General features: G+C 27.6%; 1 protein-coding gene across 9 annotated transcripts in view; it reads left to right on the top strand.

The window, feature by feature from the left end:
- The first annotated feature begins 466 nt into the window (after positions 1 to 466).
- The window catches only part of Stacl (SH3 and cysteine-rich domain-containing protein), a 256,042-nt gene continuing 232,925 nt past the window's right edge, over positions 467 to 23,583 (top strand). For all 9 annotated transcript variants that reach the window (XM_088194609.1, XM_088194606.1, XM_088194603.1 and 6 more), the window contains exon 1: positions 467 to 949. The gene's annotated coding sequence lies outside the window, so the exon portion shown is untranslated. The remainder of the gene's footprint in view (positions 950 to 23,583) is intronic.

Genomic DNA, 23,583 nt, shown 5'->3' with positions numbered 1-23,583 from the left:
ATGGAGGCTAGAGAAAAATATTTTTATTGGGCATGGCCTTGCATTAATTACTACAAGGTCCAAATTATTGCTTTACAAGGATTGCTTTTGTTCAGGAAAAAAAAACATTTCATGTATCGGCCATATTTTGCCAAAACTGAAACTAGATGTTTGCTCGTTCTCTAATTTACATCACACCCGTTTGCATGTATAATTAATTTATATGAATTCAAGGGTATGTTACACAGATAATAAATCACAATTTACACATTAAGACTCAAATTATGACACGCATAAAAATCGTTAATGTATTATCATTTCAATAAATCACCATTATTGCCGTGAAACGTTCAGAGCGAGCGCATCCGAATTTAATGAATCGGATGACGGACGTATCACTCGGAAAAGTCGAACGGTTCGGAAAAGCGCCACTTAGTGGCGCCACTGTTGGAAAACCGTTGTTCCCAGACACGAATTTCCCAACAACAGTCTCAGTTGCAACTGAGCCGAGCTCGGTCGCGGAACTCCGCCCGGGAGAATCTATTTCCGTTCCACAACTCTCGAACCCGCACTCTCAGCCACAAAATTTGTTAAATATAAAAATCGCCAAAACCACCCCCGACAATCCACCCTTAAAAATAAATTTGAATAAAAATAACCCTGCAATAGTTTAATAGTAAAATAAGTGTCGTTCGCGAGTTCCGGCGGCCGATAATAATTATTAAAAATATTTTTCTATAAAAAAAAATCAAAATCAAAAAAGTACAAGTCGCTTTTTGACGTTCGTATTCGAAAATGTATTAATAATATATTACCGATATATAAAAATATATATATTTTATAAACCCGTTTTTTAAATGATGTGTTTTAATGATATATGAAACTTGTGAAAGACTTAAATTTTAAAGTTAACTGATTAAGACTCGTGTGTTCATCGACTGCTTATATATTATAGCAAACACAAAAACATGTAAGTAATATGCAATATTTATATCTCATAAATATAATGTTTAGTATTATTCTTAAGCGTGGGTGCCGGAGCAATCTTGCACGCACAAAATTATCTCTCTCCCGCGTTATGAATAGAAACTTTGTACGAAAGCAGGTTATACGATCCAAAATATTCAAGGCAATGCATCTTCTAGTATTATATTTATAAACATGTTTTTTGACACTCAAATTTGTAAATGTAAATATAAATAGATTAAGCGGTGACGAGTATTCGACGTTTTAGAGTATATTTGTGAATTAAAATTTTTTGGTTTCGAGTAATATGAAGGATCTTTTCGTACAAAATTCACTCAGTAACAGTGTATAATGGTTAGCGTAGCACTCGAAAAATGAGGCTTCCATAGTTTCAAGAGCCATCTGCATTTGCATCACAAGGCTTTTGTACAGGGCTCTGGATGTAACATATACAATTTAATATACATAAATCCATTTTTATATGTATTCTAGTAATAAAATGTTATAAAACTACTGAAAATAATTATTTTGTTACAAATATACTTGAGATAAACTAAATTAATAAATTAGATTTTTCTACAAGGCATAACTGAAACTATTAGCGATTAAAACAAATATAAACCCTTTGAACTTAATTGATCAACTAAACTATTTATTTTATTAAAAAAATATACATTTTATTTACAAATTCAATTAAATGGAATAAAATATATGACTCAAATGTTACACGAAGCCAAAATATAATTGGATTTGAATTTAAGATGGCATAGGTCAAGATTTTATGTAGCATTTATAAAATATCGTATTAAGCTAATTTCATTTTTAACAAATTTAATTACTTTTCACATAATAAATACACATGATTGTAATTTAAATAAAACATAAATATATATATATATATATATATATATATATTTATATAAATATATATATATAGTAATAATAATAGTATTTAATAATATTTAAATCTCGGGATTCAACGCAATTAGAAGTTACTTTTCGATATTTCGGCAGTGTTACGCATGCCATGGTCACGAATTTTAAGCAACTTGTTAAATCGCAGCCGAAATTTCAAAAACTAAGTTTTAATCGAGACGAATAAAGCATATATGACGCTGTGAATAAATTTTATGTATTTATTTACTTATATATGAATAAAATTATTAAATTAAATATTTAATAAAAATATTTTTTATGCAACTTATTACCGTTTTATTAAATATGCATTTATATTTTAAACATGTTTTGATAAATCAATTTATATACATATGTATGTATGTATTATTTTTATTCGATCAAAATATTATAAAAACTGATATAAGAACCAGTGGTTTTAAGAAAGCAATTTTAAATCAAGGGAGCAAATAATAGTCATATATATGTTAATTTTTTGTGTTTAAAATTAATTTTCTTTGAATACATTTGCATTCACGATAAAGCAGAACTTTTTTAAATATAGTAACAAATACTTTTAGAAAGATTGAACTAAATAAATAATAAATATGATGTATAAAAAATACACTATTAATAGTAGTTTTAAATAATATCACTGACTCTTGAAAATAAATAGACTATAGTAGTTAAATATTTAAAAAATAAAAATATATAATATTAGATAATGAATGTGGATTTTTTAACCCTTTGAGTAGTAAGTTAATTTATACACATTTGTTAATTCGTTAGTATACACCTAGGAGTGAGGTAATTTTACGTATTTTTCCATAATTATTTCTGTTGCTGTTTTTCTAATATTATTTTAAATAGCATTTATAATAAATTATATAAAAACCAGTAGTTCTTAACGTTGTATTGCTTTAATTAATTTTACTATTTTTCTTTAATAATTTGTTTTTACGTTTTTCTATTATTAAATTTCGTAAATTCATTAGCTATATTTATTACATATGTATTATTCTCCTTTTGTGTATTTTTTTATATCAATACATAGGTTTTCAATATTTTTTTATAAAATTAATATATTTTTTTGGTATGCTAATTTATAGTATTATTTTTTACAGAAATCATTTAATTCAAATTAAAAAAATATATATAAATATGCAGTTTATTATTTATTATTTTTTCATAAATATATATATATATAAATATTAAACTATCTGGGGTACCCAAAAACAGTGAAAGATCGATCACCGTACATGTACGGCGATACTCCTCAAAATATTATTAAGACAAAAAAAATCCCTTTTAAATATTTATTTTTATTTTAATGGTTCAAAGTATAATTTGATTCTAAATATAACTATTCCTATATTTTAGTCAATTTTTTAATGCAATTTGTATCAACTGCAAAATATTCCGAAAGCCCCCATTTTCAATGTATTTTGATATTTTTTTCATATGGAAAGTTTTGCATCGATCGAAATAAATGGTAGTTAGAAGGAGCATCTATAGAATAAGGTGAATGAGATAAAACCTTACAGTCAGGTGTATTGATTTTATGAAAAGTGAATTTCGCTTCATTGTCGTGTTGTAGAACTATTCAACTTTTATTGACAAGTGCAGGCCTTTGTTTTACTTTTTAGTGTAAGCGATCGAACTGATCACAATATCAGCTTGCTGTTATTGATTAGCTAAGTTGAAAAGTTTTGTAATGCACCCAAAATAACTTTTTTCACAGTGAGCCCGGGTTTTAAGGTAGGTTTTGATCACTGTATTGACGAAAATGATTAACCAAATAATTGAGAAAAGGCGACCACCTACAAAATCCAGAAGCTCTTGGAATATGCAGATACGCCCCGACTTGTTTTCTTCGCTAAATTTGTGTGGGTACACATAGTCTTCAAACGTTCCTAATCTTCTCAATGTGTCTATGCAATGTTAATAACTGACTCAGAATCTGACACGTTTAGTTTTACGACCAGCTAAAAGATAGTTTGAGTAGGATTTGCTTATATTTATGCAGCCAGTACATCATCGTATATCTTTGCTGGTCTCTAACATCCAGGACTAATATTGTATTTTTCTTAAAAAAAATCATAAATTATTTACTTAGTAATAATTCTGCCATCATAAAATGTTGAGCTTAATTATTTTTTAAATATTGAAAAGTGGAGTCCAAATAGGCACCAACAAACATATATATCAAAAAATATGTTCTCTGGTCCCAAAAGCCAAAGCAAGACCGACTGTTAGGCAAAATGACATTTCAGGACTACCTAATATTTTTAAATATATCTTTTTAATGTATATGGATTTGACTTGTTTTATTATTCTTTAATGCAATATATATATTTTAAATACTTTTAGTTAAAAAAATTACTTGAAAAATAAACTATTTTTACTATAACCTGTAGTTAAGTATAAGAACAAGAAAAACATAGTTTTTAAGATAAATTAAGGTATATTTTATTGAATAAAGTAAATTATCATTTTACGTAGTATGTGATATGTATTACTTTTAAAATAAAGATTTATAATATTTAAAAATATATTCCAGATTACAATAATATTTGCATATATATGGCTTAAAATAAAAAAGTTTAATATTTAACAAAATATGTATATATTCAATATATTATATTATTTTTGCAATATTTTCACTAATACAATATCAATTCAATCCAGCTTTTTCCAAACTTTATGATAAATATTTATTATTCAGTTTGAAAATCAATATATAAATAAGTAACGGCTTACCAAAATGTATATCCGAAACTCAAACAAAATAATCTTGTAAAATTTATTATTTACCACAAAGAAACCGATAAATTACGTCTTTCTAGACAGCTGACACGCAATCGCCTTCGTATTAAATACAATTTTTATGACAATTTATTTATATAATTTTCTATCAACGCATATTTTTATTTCATTATAATAAAATAAATCATTAGATTTCTGATTCTACCGTGAAATCCGGGATTAATCTCCGCTTAGGTCAGTTCTCTCGGCGAACCACTCGTCAAATCTGACCGCAAATGTTTGTTGACATTTGCTTAATTGAATAACTTTGCCTCTTTGGACAGAATTTGTGCTACATCCAGAGATAGGAAAATAATTATGATTTGTATTTTTACATACGTATGAATTTATGTATGTGACTTTTTCTTTTTTCCACACAAATTTTGAATTAAATAAAAACCTAAAAATATTTCACTAGCGCGTAAAATGTATGGAGGAATTTAATTCGTTGAACTTTTGACACCAACAAAAAAAAACATTTACTAGACTGTCAAATAACTTTGGTACAATAGATACGTATAATATTTTATGTTATATTCAAAAACAAATATTTTACTATTTTACTCCAGCTTCATTTTCCTACATGTTTTACAATTATACTAATCAGTGATGAAATTTCAGATTTTATGTTCTAAGTAATAAAATTATCAAGCTAAAAATCTAACTAGTTTTATAAATCTGAAATAATGAATATAATTTTATATTACATTAGATGAGGCTATGGGTGAAAATCACAAATAAATTGCAAAGAAAACATTTACTTCTTATTTAATAAAAAAATAATTTGTAAATAAATTACACATTAAAAAAAAAGTTACACATAAATTTAAATGTATTGAAAACTTTTTTTTTTTACTAAACTACTTTAAGAGCGATCAAAACTAAGCTTATCAAAACCAGCCTTTCTGTGTACTTTTAATATAAATTTTGGATAAACACACACAAATGCATAAGTTTTACTATTATTCATCCCCCAGAGCGCACCATAAAAGAGGCAAAGATGCTAAATAATGTAAGAGTACCGGTGTCTCTTAGCTCAAATGTTGGGTTTTTATTGTAGTTTTCAACCCTTTTAGTAGAGTGGTACGCGCTATATAAAAAGTCGTTATCGAGCGCCTCTCGTGTGCTTTTAGTCTTTATTTATATATTAATATTTTTCAAAAACAATAAATATTACAGCGTTTTTATTCTGTATGAATATTTTAAAACTAATACTTTGACTTAACCCTCGGGTACGCGTCAAAGCTTTCGGTTAAACACACAAGTCAAATGTTAACCACTACGCTTAACAAACACTGATAAGTTCAGAATTCATCACATGCAAACGTGTTTGTGTTTGTATCAATGTTTGAACGATAAAACAACTATTGTTTTACATACACAATATCCGTTTGCCCTTTAACACTGAACTAGACTATAAACCAATAGAACAATGTAAAATTTATGGGTGACGCTACAATATGTTATATTGTATTAAATGATGATAATTTACATTTATTTTTCAACTCTAAAATTAATTTTATGTATGTAATGATTTTAAACATAAAATATTTTAGGTAAAATTATTTTTTTATCTACACATCAAAGCCTTCATTGAGCTTATGAATTATGAAATATGAAAATACTTCAATAATAAATGGACTGTCAAAGTTAAATAAATACCAATAATTTTTGATAAGAATTTACCATCATTCGGACTAAATAATGGAGGCGTGACAATCAGCGTAATTTATTTGCTGTGTTCCGTAGTTTACTTTTGGCAAAATTAATATGAACATAACTTTTATGTATATATGTATATATTATAATAAAATTAAATGCTTTAATATATATAGACTATTCTATTATTGTAACTGATTTTATAGTTTTTAATCAGAATGAGAACATAAAATTATCGAACAATAATTAAAAAACTAATTTATACTGTATTATATAGTATATTTTTATTTAAAAGATGTAACCAGTGTAACAGCAGTTGCGTACAAATCATGGGCATTCGTAACTATTATATCATAATAAAATTACGGAATATGATTACGAACACAAAGCGTGAGATTATGTGCGCAGAGTGCATAACAACTACCATCAGAACTATATTTATAGATTCGGCAACTAGTTGATTATTGAAAATGCTTAAATTATGCAAATTATATTTTAGCTTTTTTCCTATTTTACTATATAAAATAAACTATAAATAAATCTCAATATACATACATTATATATTATATAAATAGATTTCAGTATGCTATTTTCAGCAATGCCTATTTATGGTTATATAAAAATACAGGGACTTTTGATCTTTAGTTCTATTATTTTATATTTCAGTCTATTAGAATTATGTCTGACAGGGTTTTATTTTTCCAGTAAATCTTTTTATACTTGTAAAATCTATTCTTTGACTCCTGCACCTACTTAAGATCAAAGCTTATATATTAGTCTACCACTTTATTCTCAACACAGCTAATTATGCAAGTATACAATTAATGTACAGCATTAAGCCGTTAACAACCTAGCACAACGGCTGCATTTAGCAGTGTTGTTAATGACCTGAATATGTATGTTGGGTCGTATATATGTATTTTTAGTAGGGAATGGCCTAAGATTGTCGTGGGATGGTCTTCCCTGTGTGGCTGTTCTATAATGAAATTGTTATTTTTGTATAATGTGCATGCGAAAATAGCCGACGTTGTATGTGACGTAAAGCGATACACAATAAATTAACGGAGACGTTTCGGCACCGTTAGTCATATCGGAATATATGCTTTACTTTTTGCCGTTTATCATAATGCCAAGAGTTCTAGTGTTATAGCACGACACCGTTCGCCTTAAATAAAACTGTTGTGTGCCGTTCAAAGGATTGTTTTCCGAAAAGTTACGTAAAGTTTCATGACGCGTTCTTAGCGCTTGGACGTTTTGACAAAGTTGCTGAAAAATTCGCTTTTTTTCCAAGGGAGAAAAAAATATGTTTTCTTACACTGTAAGATTGTAGGAAGAGAAAAACTTGTATGCCCTTGAATAAATTGCAGAAAGCGATGAAAAAGTTGGACTTGGAAAATCAATCAAGGCTCTGCAGTAAAATGTTTTTTCGCGTCTACTATTAGTTACATGTCGTTTACTTTTAGTTTTTAAACGTATTCAAAGATATATTTTTATTTATTTCTCGACATTGGATCTCAGTTAAGCTTAATACATTTCGTGTTTTTCAATTTAAGTATTTAAAAAACGTTTTATTTTTATTTAAAAAATAGATATTATAGACACTACATATATAAAACATTAATTTAGTGCATATGTGTAAGTTTTTAAAATCCAACGTCGTAAAAAATTGTATTGTAGAGATACAAATGCAAAATTTCAATTAAAACAGAGTAAGCATTGAAAGTGAGGAATCTGCATCACTGAATAATGGTTTTAAACGTATAAGATTTAGCTACTGTCTGTAAATTTAATAAATAGTGTTTAATTGCATATTAATAATTTCAAGATTTATATTATTTTTTCACTATGTGGTAAAAAAAATATATAAATAAATTAAGCAATTAACAACCTAGCACAACGGCTGCATTTAACAGTGTTGTTAATGACCTAAATATGTATGTTTAAATGCTTATTTATAATTTCAAGAAATATATTATTTTTACACTGTTTGCTAAAAAAATATATAAATAAATTAAGCCATTTTAAAACCAACATAAAGCTGAACTATTAACATAATTTAACACTTTTTCAATAGACATTTGTTATGAGTGAAAGAAATGGAGTTTTACTTGCATGTAGGAATGATGTATTTTTATTACCAGTGAAATTATATTTTCATTGAAACTTCAGTAAAATCATATTCGAATATATTTTCACCATAAATTTATAAATAAAAAGTGGATATATAATTTAATTTAAAAGTAATAGTAGGTAAATAAAAATCAGAGATAAATAATTTTACTGATATGCGCTATTAAAATTATATGCTGCTTTAACGAAACGTTCATTTTTTGTTTAAACTTAAACCTTACTTAGACAATTAACTTAAACCCAACTAAACCAAATGAAAGTACTAAAACAATCTAGAGTTTTTGACGTTTTGCAACTGTCAAACTAAGTTTTATAAAGATGTAATCAATAGTTATCTACTGTTGTACATAAATATGGATATGATTTCATTGAAACAGTCAGTTAAATTATATTTATAATAATGACAATATACCTATATTAAAAAATACACATATAATACTTAATTTTATTTGAAGCTTACTTTTTCTGACTTCAACATATTATCAGGTAATTACAGAGCAAATCTAAATATCTTCCCATTTTTTTGCATTAAAGCATACTTATTATGATATAGAAAAAATACAAATTATAAATGACTTATTTCATGCTCTGAAATAGTTATTAAAATACATACATATTTTATACAGTAGCGTGCAAAAACGTATAATCTTTGAAATCGTGTTTGTTGTATTATATTTTATATAAAAAAATTAAGACAGTTTTTTAATATACCGATTTCATCGTTCTATCGACGAAGCGGATACCTTCCATTTTGGAATAAATAAAGCACCCCTAAGCTTTTATTCGAGAGCGTCATTTTTGCTCTATTTAAAACAGTAAAACTCTTAAGTCGATACGATAGCCCAAGAATTTATTTTAATGCGTTCGTATTTTTTTGACGATTTTATGGCTGCATTCACCATATTTTAAAATCATATATAAATATTGTGGACATGATAAGTTTTATCAAATATTATGCATATTAGTCTTATGTTATTTACCCCTGCTTTAAATTGACATTTTTATGAGAATTCTTTATATTGAAGATTTTTTATAACCTACAGACTAAAATTTGTCTTGTCTGTAACCTAATTGACAAATCCATAAAATTTTGTATTAATTCTTAAAATAAATTGAGGATGATTTGCCATTATTATTATTTTAACTAAAGCTAACGGTCATTTAAAACCTTTCCAAACAACAAAGACATTAAATTATTGGATAAAAGTGCTAACAAATTCAACCAAGGATAACGGATATATGTATAATAAATTCTTATAATTCATATCAATTATGATGATATTTCAAAAAACAGTAGTTAAATCTGTTAAAATGTATTATATTAACGTTGATGATAACATTACAGAAAAATTATAGATCATACATCGCTTTGTAAAAATATATGGCAAAATTGTAATTACTATTTAATTGATAAATAATTATTTTATTTACTATTTACTAAGTGAAAAACAGGTATTTATTGCAATCTTTTTTTATAAATCGCTTAGGAAGTTAATACTAAAAAGTTTTACGTTATAATAAAAAGCATTTAACGTGACATTTAAACGGGTAAGCAACAGCTGTTGGTCTAGTGTCATTCAGTTTTTTTTTATAACTATGCTAAGACATGATGGATTATCATCACGCGCTCAAGACTTCGGCAGAACGTTTAGGAGAACGTCTTGAATCATTGCCAAAGCTTTTGATCGGCACAGAATCTAATATATAGTACTATAACTATAAATTTCACAAAATATGGAAATATTATTCACCTCAGCAGTAAAAAAATATACACATTCGACTTGGCACGTGAGGAGCTTAGTGCTCTCACTCTCAATTGGAACTCTTTAAGCGGCACTAGGAGTTTTTTGCATGATTTTCAAAAGTATTTAAATTGCTTTACAGTTTATCCCTTACTATTTTGTGAATGTATGAATTATTACATATACACTCAAATGCGGCGTATCGGAATATTGATTTCGTAACTTTAAATACAGTCAAGGGCGAATATAAGTTATGATAAGTGTTTATATATTATTTGGAATTGGCAATAAAGTTGGTGAAATTGTATATTTGCAATTTTAACATTTAGTTAGCATGCTAGTCTAGATTGATTTAGAACAAAGATGGAAGATATGAATTTATATAAAATCTAGTCAGTACCATGCAGCGTTGACTTAAAAAAAAAACAATAATTTTATTAGTTAACTTTTACCATCAGATGTGTGTTTGCGGTTATATACTAAAACAAAAAAATATGCAAAAATCTTGTTATAAATGATGACAAGTACTCCTTGGTTTGTCAGTAAATCGGTAAACAAATACTCGATAAATAAAAAATCTGTGAAAGATTAAAATGTCAATCAAACCCGTTATTGTTTAATTTATTTAAAAACAACTAGTAAATTAAAAAAAAATCAACATATCTTGATAAAATAAATATGTAGTAATAAGACAAAACCCAAATCACTAGGTTAATGGCTTTATGCCATGGAACTGGTAGCTTTGGTATATTTAAAACACTTTTTCACTACTCATTTTCTTACAAACTAATGATTCTGTTTCGTTGGTAATTTTCTAAATAATATTTTTTAATCTTGTAACCTACAAATATTTGTAAAAATCTTTTAAGATAAATAAAAATAAAAAAGCCTAATAATATTGGTTTTTCTTTCAGATTTTTTTTTTAATAAAACAGTCACAATATTTGTTCATGTTTTAATATTATATTTGCTGAAGTTTTTAAAGAAAAAGTTAAATAAAATAAATTTAATATTGCCAAAAATGATTAAAAATTCCAGAGAGCTTAAAATAAAAATTTAGCAAAGATCTATCAAGTAAAAAAATCAATCCTTACAATGACATAGCTATTAAATTGGATTGATGCAAAAGTTTTATTAGTGCTAAATATTTTTCCCTCTGAATTGTATTAGAATTACATTTTAATAAAATAAAATAAAAACTTTAATAGATCTTATTTCATAATATTAAGGAATAAAAATAAATCATTGGTAACACATTATCACATTATGTAAGACTGTTAAAATGCTATTATATGTTACTAGGCACTTTTATTTAATACTAGTAAGCCTTTACTTGAAAGAATACTGCTTGATATTTAATGTTACAATATTAATCAGCTATCACCTAATGACAGGTAAAGGCACATTTACTTTTTAAAAAAATACACGCAAGCTGTCACATTGACCTAGGTTAAGAATAGGCGAAAATTTCCAACCTCGTTCTTTTTTTAAATGCTTCACCGCAATCGTTTGTTGGCCACGTCCAGGGTCGCACTTTTTGATATGACAAAAAAAACATTGAATGTAATATAACATTAAAGTCTCTCGTCTTCACTTGAATTTTTAAATTCATATAAAATTCAAGAGTAACAACTCAGGTATTATTACATCTGATGCGTTGACATTATAATTGGATATAGCTTTGAGCATATAGTATCATCTTATATTCTGTATGCTGTTTTTGCGTTACACGACGCCTACAAATTACGTAATACGTCTCTAGCTATAATCATTAATAAAATAAAACTTTTCACGTAAGCTCGCGCCACCATTGATGGACTGCGCGAGTTTTGGACATTTGGCAAAAAATATTACCGCCTATCACGAATAAATCAGATGTGTTATTTATACTAGGTGGAAGGTTCGTAGATATTATATAAAAACTCGCACGCAATAGGTATAAAAATATGTTGTGAAAAAACGGTTGAAATTTTATCATTGAAAATACGATTTTTCAGGCCAGTGACCCAGACCTACGTATCTATAAATAAAGCGTGACGGTTAGTAATTTTTTAAATCAATACTTTTAATAATCATTGACGACAAAGAGTTTGTGAATGTAACTTTGAAAAAACGTTGATTATATTGTGTGAAAAAAAATAACACTTAACACCAAGAATGTGGAACACAATCGCGATTGGCTCAAAAAATATGTGCTCGAAAGTGAGCCTTCTTAGCGTAATAGGAAAATTTAGTACCACATAATCCCTTCGTATTTTGGTAATATATATTTTTTTGACATTTCAGTGAAATCATATCAGAATACATTTTTACTGATAAATATGTATATTTCTACTTGTAAAAATATAATTTATCTGATAGACGCTATTGAAATTATATTTGATATGTGTGAGTCGTATAAAAAAAAAGCAACGTAAATGATCTTCAGATAATAGTTTTAAAATATAAATAGTTTAGGGTGACATATCACCGGTTAAGGTCAAAATATTCCGAACCTACGTGTATCTGATTATCTGGACAGTGAATAAATAGTCTTAATAATATTGCCCTGTGAAATTAAAAATCAAGTGTTTGATAAATTTTAACTAGCTTATTTTAGAAAAATTATATGTATGTTATAATATATATATTTAATAAATAAAACAAGAAAAAATTAAAGAGTAGTTACGTATTATAATTTAAGTGCGACTAAGTTTATTCTGCACAGAGGTGTAAATTTTTATTAAATAATTTCCAAGAGAGAGTAAAAAAAACTTATGTTTGTGAATCTAGCCAAATAAATAAATAACTGCTTTATACTATTTGATAATAATACAATCGAAAAAAATATTGTAGAATTCGTCCACATGTCAACTTACTAGGATGCTAATAATACCTAATATCGTTGTGACGCTGATGTTGTGTCACATTTGCGTATTTCAAACGCTTCAAAGAGTCAAAAAATCTACTGGGTACCCACGGAGCGTAGTTTTCACCAGATTTTCATCTCAGAGATATCCGCGACGATTGACTAACATTATCGTGAGTCAGTGAGTAAATTCAGGCACATCACTTCTGGCTGCTTACATAGATACGGCGAGCGTCCGAATAATCCGTGGGCAGTTTGACTGTGTAATATCTTAACAAATAAAAAACATAACAGTAAGCCGTGTTACCGCTCGTCAAATCAATAAATCGTGCTGGTTATATAAAGGTTAAGAATCACTGAATAAACAATTAGCTCTCTGCTTAATGGGAATTTAAAATTCTCACATGGTCAATATCACTAATGGGACATAAACATTCTGAATTTTGCGATTCACATTTATAATGTAATATATTCTTATGAGAACGTAGATATGAATCAATTAGTTATTGTTAAAATATTACTTCCTTCTTTATAAAACTGATTCTAATTGTATTTATTATCAAAAGATTTTTTTTTATTTAATACAAACGAGATTAAAGTTCAATAGCATTAAATAAATTTTGTGCAACTCAGATAGTACTGAAAATCTTATGTTACAGTTCATACACCACAATTTAAAAATAGCTGTATATATGATATATTATATGTCGACATAGAACAGGGATAATTTTGTTTAAATGTTTTAAAGCTACTTGTATACAGCGTTAAAAAGTTTTGTTATGATACCGCAACTGTCTGTTCCTGTCACCCAGTAAAAACCTAAAAATAACTTTCAACAAATTCGGCAAAAACTTGTTACCGTTAAAAGTGTAATTGATCGGTACTCGCTTCCTTCCATTCAATCACTCTCCACTCTCAACTCGTCCGACTGGCTGATGGCCCTTTGATGTGGGGCTGTCACTTTTTGACTCATAATTGCTTTTCGGTTATAGTTATCTACCGCACGAACAACGGATATTGATCTAGCGCTAATGGAAATTTACAAAATAATTTCTTGTCAGTTGTCCGAATATTGGGTAAACATGGTGTGCAAAGGTAGACCAAGGGCATCCAAACATTCTTTTCACGTGACATCAACGACCATAGAGCTGCCCTTTTCTAAGAAACCATATAAATAAATGTCTATAAAGGTACAATTAAAATATCACCTTTCTCCGACACATAATGATTTTAAAAAAAATACCAAAAGATATAGGCAATATATTTTAGTATATAAGGCATCATTTGTATACGAGTATTAAATAATCTTGTTTTATTACAATATACATTAATGTAGAAAAAAAATATAATATCAGCAAAAACGAAAAAATTATGAAGAGAACTACTTTTAATTTATACCATATATCTTTAATTACGTCATATGAATTTAGATCAGTGTTTTTCAAACTCAGTTCATTATTTGCAATTTTAATATATTCCCTTAAAATCTGCACCTTTAGTCACTAATGGTAAATTCTAAAATTGTGTCTCAACTGCTTGTAATTTATGTATGGGATCCTATTCTTGAAACTAAACGCTAAAATCTGTGACTAAAAATGATCATATATCAATAAGGATAAACTAGAAAATAGTGAGACAACACAAAGCCCTCGTTACGAATAGAAAAAGGTTTTCCCATAAATAATACGCAAGGATTCTACGGTGCATTTAATAAATATTTCTTTGTTTGAAAACGGTCACGGAAAATGTATCACTGAAAGACAAAAAGCACCGTATGGCTACAATATTACCGTTGCACAATTCAACCTCAGAGATGTCCATTAATAAAATGTCACTTTCTAAAAGCGTCTACATACTTCATTGTGCTAAGAAGCGAATGCAACGATTGGCTGGATGATCACTGCATGATTGTGATTGGTCAACAAACTTTGCAGCCCTGAATACATAAGGCTGGTCTCCATTGAGGACCAGGACACTCGAAGCGACTAGTAAATTTGGTCCGCCCGCGGATAACATACGGTCATGGATGTAGCACATCTTGAGAGGGACTCCACCATAAGAGCACCGCAGCAATGAGGGTCCAACCTCCGCTATACTATCGCTGCCACAACAATCAGAACGATAAGGATCATCTACTGACATCAACCTTCCGCCATCTCTTCCACCGCCACTCGGAGAATAACGAGCTCGACTATTATAGTCGTAATATGTAATTTAATCCAATAAAATTCTCTCTAGTTTCAACCTGCGTCTAACAGGTTGCAAAGTTACATTCCAAAGGGTTAGAATCCCGAAATGTATTTAAATAAATTGTATTTTATTCCTAAAAACTGATATTTTATTTAAAGAAAAAAAAACATTGCTCGTGCAGCAAAAAATTTTTGTTTAATCTTAATTCAAAAGTCATATTATTGGCTATTCTTTAATATTAATTTAAATTACATATACGAAATACAAATTAAAATATTTGCTTTTCAATGTGTAATTGAATAAATTAATATAACAATTTAACTGATATGGTAAAATAAAATATTTTTTAATATTGTATATACAATTAGAATTACATATAGCATATTAACTAATGGGAAGAGAGGCATTAATATTTTACAGCATTTATTTAAATAAAGGCAATTTTTCATTTTATTTTTTAAGAACTTCTCGTGTATAAAGAAAATTCACATAAGTATGTAAGTTGAAGAAATAGATTCATTGACTTTTTTAATGCGCAATAGTGTGGTTACTTGTGTATACGTTTTAAAAAAATAACAAGAAAAAGCAGCATTATGAAATTACACAGTAAAAATAACATTTAATAATATTACACAGCAAAAAATACACAAGAAAGAAATTAAACATCGACAGAATCATACAAGGAAAAAGAGACGTGATAAAATTATACAGTATACATTATACAAAAGATAGATTGCAAAAAGAAAAAATTACACAAAGAAAAAATTACAAATGAAACTTGCAGTTTTGGTATGCATCATAAATATCAAAATTATATTGGTGAAAATAATTTTAAATTAAAAATAATATTTTACAATAAAATTGGTAATTTACATATTGTATTTCTATATTTTAATTTAATTTATTTAATTTAGATATTATAATAATAAGAACGTGTATTTATTTTTTTCATTCACCTTAGAATAAATTTCTCTTTTGTATTACACTTCCTTGTGCAAACCAAAAATGTTAAATATATTACTTAAAATTACATTTTAAAATTTACAGCGTGTGTAATTTTTCGCTTGTGTAATTATTTATATGTATAATTTATTCCTAGTATAAATTTATCACATGTCATTTTTTTTTGTTAAATTCTTTCTATGTGTGATTTCTTCTTAATAAGGGATCACATTAATCATAAAAAATCATTCTTTAAACTTTGCCTGAGCAGCTCTTTTTGGCTTTCTAGTGAATGTACAATTTCTCTATCTAACTGCAACCACATTCCAAATGTATACTCTACATCAGAACACGCTTTTCGAACAAATTGAATATTATTCCGGAAACGCCGAACGAATGGCAATATCGTTATCCTTTGATGAAAATGACATATGTATGTTTTCTGGGTAAGAATAATGGAACGCTGTTGTACAAAGTAAAATTCAATATTTTTAGACATTGTTTCATAAATTATTATTACATATTTTCAAAGCATTTATTTATAAAGTAATTTCTGAATCTGAATACAACCGATGTTTAGGAAGTTTTTAAAATTTTGTTTAGCTGAACCTGCTAACTGCTATTTAGCTTGATTTATTCTTTTGCAAGATATAGATGTTTTTAATGCAAAGAAAGATGAAATCTCTAAGTCTCTAATCAATCAAAAACTATCTCATACCGTTATACAGATCGATTTAAAAACGGTTAAATGAGCTTTAAAACGAGTTCGATAAAACTCTACAGGCAATAAATCACATATTAATGCTGTAAAAATATCAGCAATGAATAATTATATAATAATAATAATGATATATTCCTGATAAGTTTTTTCTCACTAAGTGTTGCGATTGTTTGGACCAGATAAAAAAATTCATTCATTTAAAATTTTTATTTTTACTGACAGTAAAAATAAATTTATTTATTAAAATTAAGGCCATCGTGGCCGGACAGGTTAACGAAAAGCATAAAAGGCATAACATTTTAAAACATATACATATAGATACACACATACATATACACATATAATTAAAAACATCGAAACATGAAAAGAGAAGAGGCACAAATTACACGAACTGAACTAACTATTACCGAGAAAATAGCAATATCTCGATGCAGAATATTAGCAGTCGGACGGCCATTGTCATAAAAGAGTTGGCAAGTGCTCCAGTCCAAGACTTTAAAGGCAAGAACAGTGGACGCAACCGAGAACCATGACCGCCCTCTAGGGCCCACATTTGGAGCTGCCCGAGTACCGAAGTTGTCAACTATACCTTTAAGCAACTTACAAAAGTGTTTAAATGTATAAATAATTTTACAATATGACAACGAAACATATTCCAACGCTTCCAAAATGAAAGTACTAGGAAATAAGAACGGATAGTATCCGTATTTATTCAAGGATAAATACCGAAGGAAATAACGCTGTACTTTTTCTAACCACAATTCATTGCATTGACTCATTACGCCTGAAATACATACAATACAACCAGATTATAGTATGCTGCGGACTAGGGCATCATAAAGAGTGCACAATACTAGTATTTCTGAAGTAGCGCGCATTTCTCAAAATAAAACCGAGCATTTTTATTGATTTGCTGTGAGTCTTTGCAATGTGCAAACTGAATTTCAAGCGCTTTTTTAAAGTCACGCCAAGATCCTTACTAAAAGAAAGTTTATCTAGAATATATTACGCGGTGCCCGGATTTTTCCGTACACGATTTTTGGGGTCAGGAATTTTCCGGACAAGATTTTTGCAGACATTTATTATTACCGACATAGATTATTCCGAACAATTTTTTTTTAATATTATATAATAAAAAAATAAAGGTGATCATTTTGATATATTATATTTTTAACTACGGATTTCAAGGTATCAATCAACTTGAATTAAATCCAATGAATCTATATTTTTATCTCGTTTTAAATATCCGTTATTGGTATTTTGATTATTTTTAAAACATTTTTTACTAGTTGACGTCTATAAAAACAAACAATTTAATGTTTAATAAAGATTGATTAGGACTTTTTGCCGGCAGCCTTTATGAATATGAATGGCAATCAACAAATAAAAATTGCTGTGTACACAGATTCTATGTGAGCTAAATTGTCCCTTGATTTGTGCATTGTCATTCACTGACAAAGTCATTCCAAAATATGTGCCCATAGTTTTTTTTTATTACAAAATATGCGAATGACAACCTCGAGCGCGTCTTAATTATCATTTTCCATTATTGAAAGCGGAATTTTTGGCTAAATCCATTCGATAGTATCGTCATAAAACATAATAATAGTGACATATAATAAAATTAATCCCCCACGTTTTGTGCAAATATTTTTTCTATTGTCTTGCCTGAATGCTCCATATCCATTACTGCATAGTTTTATGTTACTTTTTTGATATTTACTTTTTATGAAAATAATATTTTATTATTTTAAGTTAAATATCATAAGTTTTATGTACTAATAATTTATAAAGATTTCTATTACTTTATATTGTTAAATCCAAATCAACCGGATACAAAGATTTTATTATAATTTATTGAAATTTTTTTATTTGTTGAAAACATACGATCCACTGTTACGAAAATGTGTTGTGAAAATCAATTTGGGTAAGAATTTTGCAAAATCATATATTAGTACAAAGTAGAGATTATATTGATAAGAATACTACTCGATAGTAAATGGATTGTCGGGTTCTTCAACTGAACCACTTACCTAATTGAACGAAAGGATTAACACATCATCATAAAAAGGGTCAGTTTCACTCGCGATAAAAGCATTTTTTACCGTTGAAGAAAAATATGGGTTTATGCGTTAAAAATACACTTTACGGGTTGTCTCAATATTACAAGCTAAATATCATAAGCTTTAAGAACTAATACTATAATTTTGTTACTGGTGTAGATTTATTAGTTATAAATTGAAATAAATCACAATTTGACAAAACAATTCATTTTATAATTTTATATGTTGCTTATTGATGATATTTTACTTGAAATAATAAAAAAAAAATTATTTAATAAAAGTAACATAAAACTACGAAGTAATGGAAATAGTCCATTTAGTCAAGACAATATAAAAAGATTTTTGAAGTTACGTGAGGGATTAATTTTATTACTATTGTGTTTTGTAAAAAATATTTTTAACGGATTTAGATGTTTTCAATTACGGAAAAAAGTAATTAAGACACGTTCGAGATTGTTTTTTTGCGTTTTTTCACGAAGTAAAAATATTGATTCATTGAATTTAATTTAAGTTGATTGCTATATTGAACTCAGTAGTTAAAAACGTATCAACCAAAATGTCCGAAGTGTTCGCAAAATTCGTATTCGGAATAAGCCTGTCCGGAAAAAATCATCTAACCCTATTCCGACGGCATCAAAGACCTTAAAAATATAATTGTGTGGCATTTATTGCCACTGAAAAGCAATCGGTTATTGAAAGCTCACTTCCATAAAGAATTGCAATCCTGCTGCAGGTCAAGAAAATCCAAAATCAACTGCACTTTCTTGAAAATTTTCAATCGTGCAAATTTAAAAAAAAAATTGAACGATTCATTGCTGTTTATATATCATTAATCAACAGTAAAAACAGCAGTGGACCTAAGTTGAATTTTTGCGGTACCCCAGAAGAGATCTTATATTGTTTTCCATATGAGTGGTCATACTTATCTGTCATGTGATTTGAGAATGAATACCCAAATTCAATTCCGTAATAAAAAAAGCCACCATATTTTAGAATTATGAAGAAATAAATATTGCGAACTATCCTTTAAATAAAAATGAAATGTTATTCTGATATGCTTAGATATGATACGCTACAATAAACTTCGGTTTGACAAAGTATCAAGAAAAGCTTTACTGTGTCATGATAATTCATAACCGCATACAGCAGATCTGCAATCAGTATTACTACTACATCCTCACTATTCAACCAATTTTTCACCTAATGATTGCTACATATTCAGATAAATTAGTATATGGACTGCGGGTTATTATTTTAGGACTTTTAACAAAGGGAACAGCGATTCACGAGTGAAACAATACAGTGAAATAGAAAAGAGTAAAACAAGTTTTTTTCTCATATGAAATATTAATTATATAAGTATAAAATAAAACCTTAAAAGCATGGATTAAAAGCTTTTATGAGCTTTAGTGTTTTTTTTTAAATTCAATCATGTTCCGTAAATCGTAATTTGGAATTGTCATATTCACATCATCACAGATTAGATTTTTTAATTTATTCTGAGCTCGAGAATAAATATCACAATTAGTAATAAAAAAAAATGAAGTTCGTGCCTAATAACAAATAGTAATTTTAAGCTTCATTGATAATTAATAATTAAAAAACTATATGCGACTGAAACACTGATTGATAGAATGGTGTCTCAATAGTTGTATGTTTTGATTGTGTTTATTCAATTGTGACACATTGGGCTAACGTATGTTATGTCACAACTAAAGACTTAAAAAATATAAATACAGTAAAATTGCCAAAATTAAAATATGTAATTAAAGTTCTAGAACTTAATAATATTTCGGTGTCATTTAAATGCTTATTTATATTTTAGCTGTACCCACGATTCTATGTTTTTTTGTTATTCATATTTTTGCATATACACTCTTAATTTTTAGAGTAAATTTTTAGCATCTATACTATCAAAGCTCTACAATTGCCAATATAAAGAGGGAACAATCAATTTAGAAAGCAATATATTTTTTTTAAATATGAAAGAGTGCCAGTTTCAGACAGATTTTTAATGCCACAATACTTTCTGAATCATCAATATTATTTATTTTAAAATATTATATTGCATACATAAATATTAATATGACAATCTCTCACGTATGCATGCTTAGGCTAATAATCATTAGAAAATAGTGAAATGGAATTCAATTCCATTACTTAGTATTCTATCGCATTAAAAGTAGCAAATCGTTATTTCTTTGTTAGCTTTCGTCGCGCTATCGGATCAATGGTCGTAATATTGAAAATTGTATACTGAAAACTTTGTCGTAATGTCGGAAGAACACGACATACAATTATTACCTTCAGCCTGTTTGAACATACCTACATATAATACCATATTGTGTGAGTTTGGATGTTAACATCAAACGAGGTATATTTTGTTATTCAGGTACCGCTTCGCATCCGATTACGCCATTAACAAATTAACCTCAAGATCTATGTAAGTTAACGTAGCATAAAACCGCATTATCATCTTAAAGAGATAAAGAGATTTAACATATACATTGATAATATATTAATTTCGCAACAAGCCTATGTTTTTACATGGACTTTAACCATTTAATTACAATTGGCAGTCAAGGCCCAAGAAAAACAATGATCACCTTCTGATCACAGATTAATTGTGCTAAGGTTACCGACACTGAGAAGTGACGATCTGACGAATCAGCTGGCCAAATATCAAATTAGCATAAGCGGATGGCACCAAATTACGGTCAAGTTTGTTAATCGATGCCAAAGTGAAGGTTAATCAACAGGAAAAACAATTAATGGTATTTAGATTTTAATTTCCTTTTGCCTTATATATACAAAATATACAAAATGCAAGGCATTTTTTGATTTCTCAGAGAAACTGCTTTGATCATAAAAAGGGAAGTAATAAATAATTTATGATCTAGCTCAGATATCATTTTTAATTATAATTCTAATAAAATATTATTTAAAATTATTAAGTCCTAAAAAGCGTTGCGTGCTTTATCTGATAAACGCAGAATGTTACTATAAAATTAAAATTACAAAAATAGTAGGGAACTGAACCAAAAATAAATTCAACTTGACATATATTTAAATTTAGTCTGAAAACGCGTTAATGTGTACGCGTATGAGCCATCACATCTATAAATAAATACTTACATGTATCATGCTTGATAACGAAAAATAGGCATTTATAGAATAATCTACGGATTATGTATTAATAATAAATATTACAAAAACAACTCAAAAATATTATTACTTTATAGTTTAATGCATAAGTTTATATACTACGTCAACTATTACAAGTACAGCATAACGCTACGAAGGCAAGCAAAAATATATAATAAAATATATGTACAGTATACATTAATCTAAACTTCAACGAACTTAGTGTAGTTCACCAAATTTCTATCTAAGGATTTTTATTGGCTATTGAAGTACCAGGCAATTTTAATTCTTTGATTAAAGTCATATTTTATCATAAAGATCACATTATATATGATAGAATAAAGTAAAATATCTAAACTAAATTGGGAATATTTTTTAGCGCAGTATGTTATTTACTACTCGATTTCATTAAATGTTGTTTTAACGATTTTTTTTGATTGTATGTCAAAAATATGATCATTTTTCCTAACAAAAAATATTAAATCTAATAAGGTGCTTCTGAAAGATATTTAAAATCATAAAAAACTCATTACATATCATGACAATGCACGATTTTATTAGAATGTAATAAAACATTCACTATATTCTCAAAACTATACTCCATTTAATTTTTAATTAATAAAGAATGTATATTTATAGTTTACTATATTTTAATAAAGCACAACATATTATGATTATTTTTTAATTAAAGCTTATAAAATTTAGCAAACGCGCCATCATATCATTTATCTGTTTAATACAAGTTTAAGATTTTTTTGAACTACCCCTATAATAAAATTATTAGCATTATGCAATTACAATATAATAAAGTATGTTTTATATAAGCAGAAAAAGTTCTCTTGTCTTGATTATAACATTAATCTTATTAAAACATATCAAAAAAAATATGTAATATAATATTTATATATATACTATATAAATTAAAGCAATTACACATATTTTAATTAAATTTCTTTTAGCATTGTATAATTTCAAGGTTATAACACGATTTTAATGAACAAAGCCATTGTTTGAAAAAAAGCTCGACAAACATCTCGTGAACCGTCAAATTAATAATTGCCCCCATTAATTTCACTTTACCAATATTTTATGCATGTTTACATAATAAATCTTCTTTTATCCTAATTTTTATTGCTTATGCCTTATTTTTTTTTACTGCTAAAGAAAAATATAAAACACTTAAATATTATAAATACAATTGACACAATTTTACTTTGCCAAATCGATCCTTAATATATAATTTCTTTGTTATATATTCTTAAATAAAGAGTATGTTATTCGACTAAAACGACTCGAACGAAATTAACCGTTTCACCAAGCGACAGCAGTCACTGTTGAAGTGTTGAAAATTGAAATTGCTTACTTCGACGTTTTTTGATTCCTTGGCAAAACGTTTCACAAAAAAAATCTATCTACCTCATTTCAATATTTTTTTCTTAGCCAAGAGCTTAAGAGATCGCCACTCGTCTACTCAGTTCCTGATCAGAGAATAAATATTTT

This window comes from Plectrocnemia conspersa, unplaced genomic scaffold (genome assembly GCF_051122295.1).
Source record: "Plectrocnemia conspersa isolate PC_06_02 unplaced genomic scaffold, ASM5112229v1 ptg000010l, whole genome shotgun sequence".
In the NCBI taxonomy this organism is placed as follows: Eukaryota; Metazoa; Arthropoda; class Insecta; order Trichoptera; family Polycentropodidae; genus Plectrocnemia; species Plectrocnemia conspersa.
The sequence above is the reverse complement of the archived record's forward strand: the minus strand, read 5'-3'. Positions and strand labels throughout refer to the sequence as shown.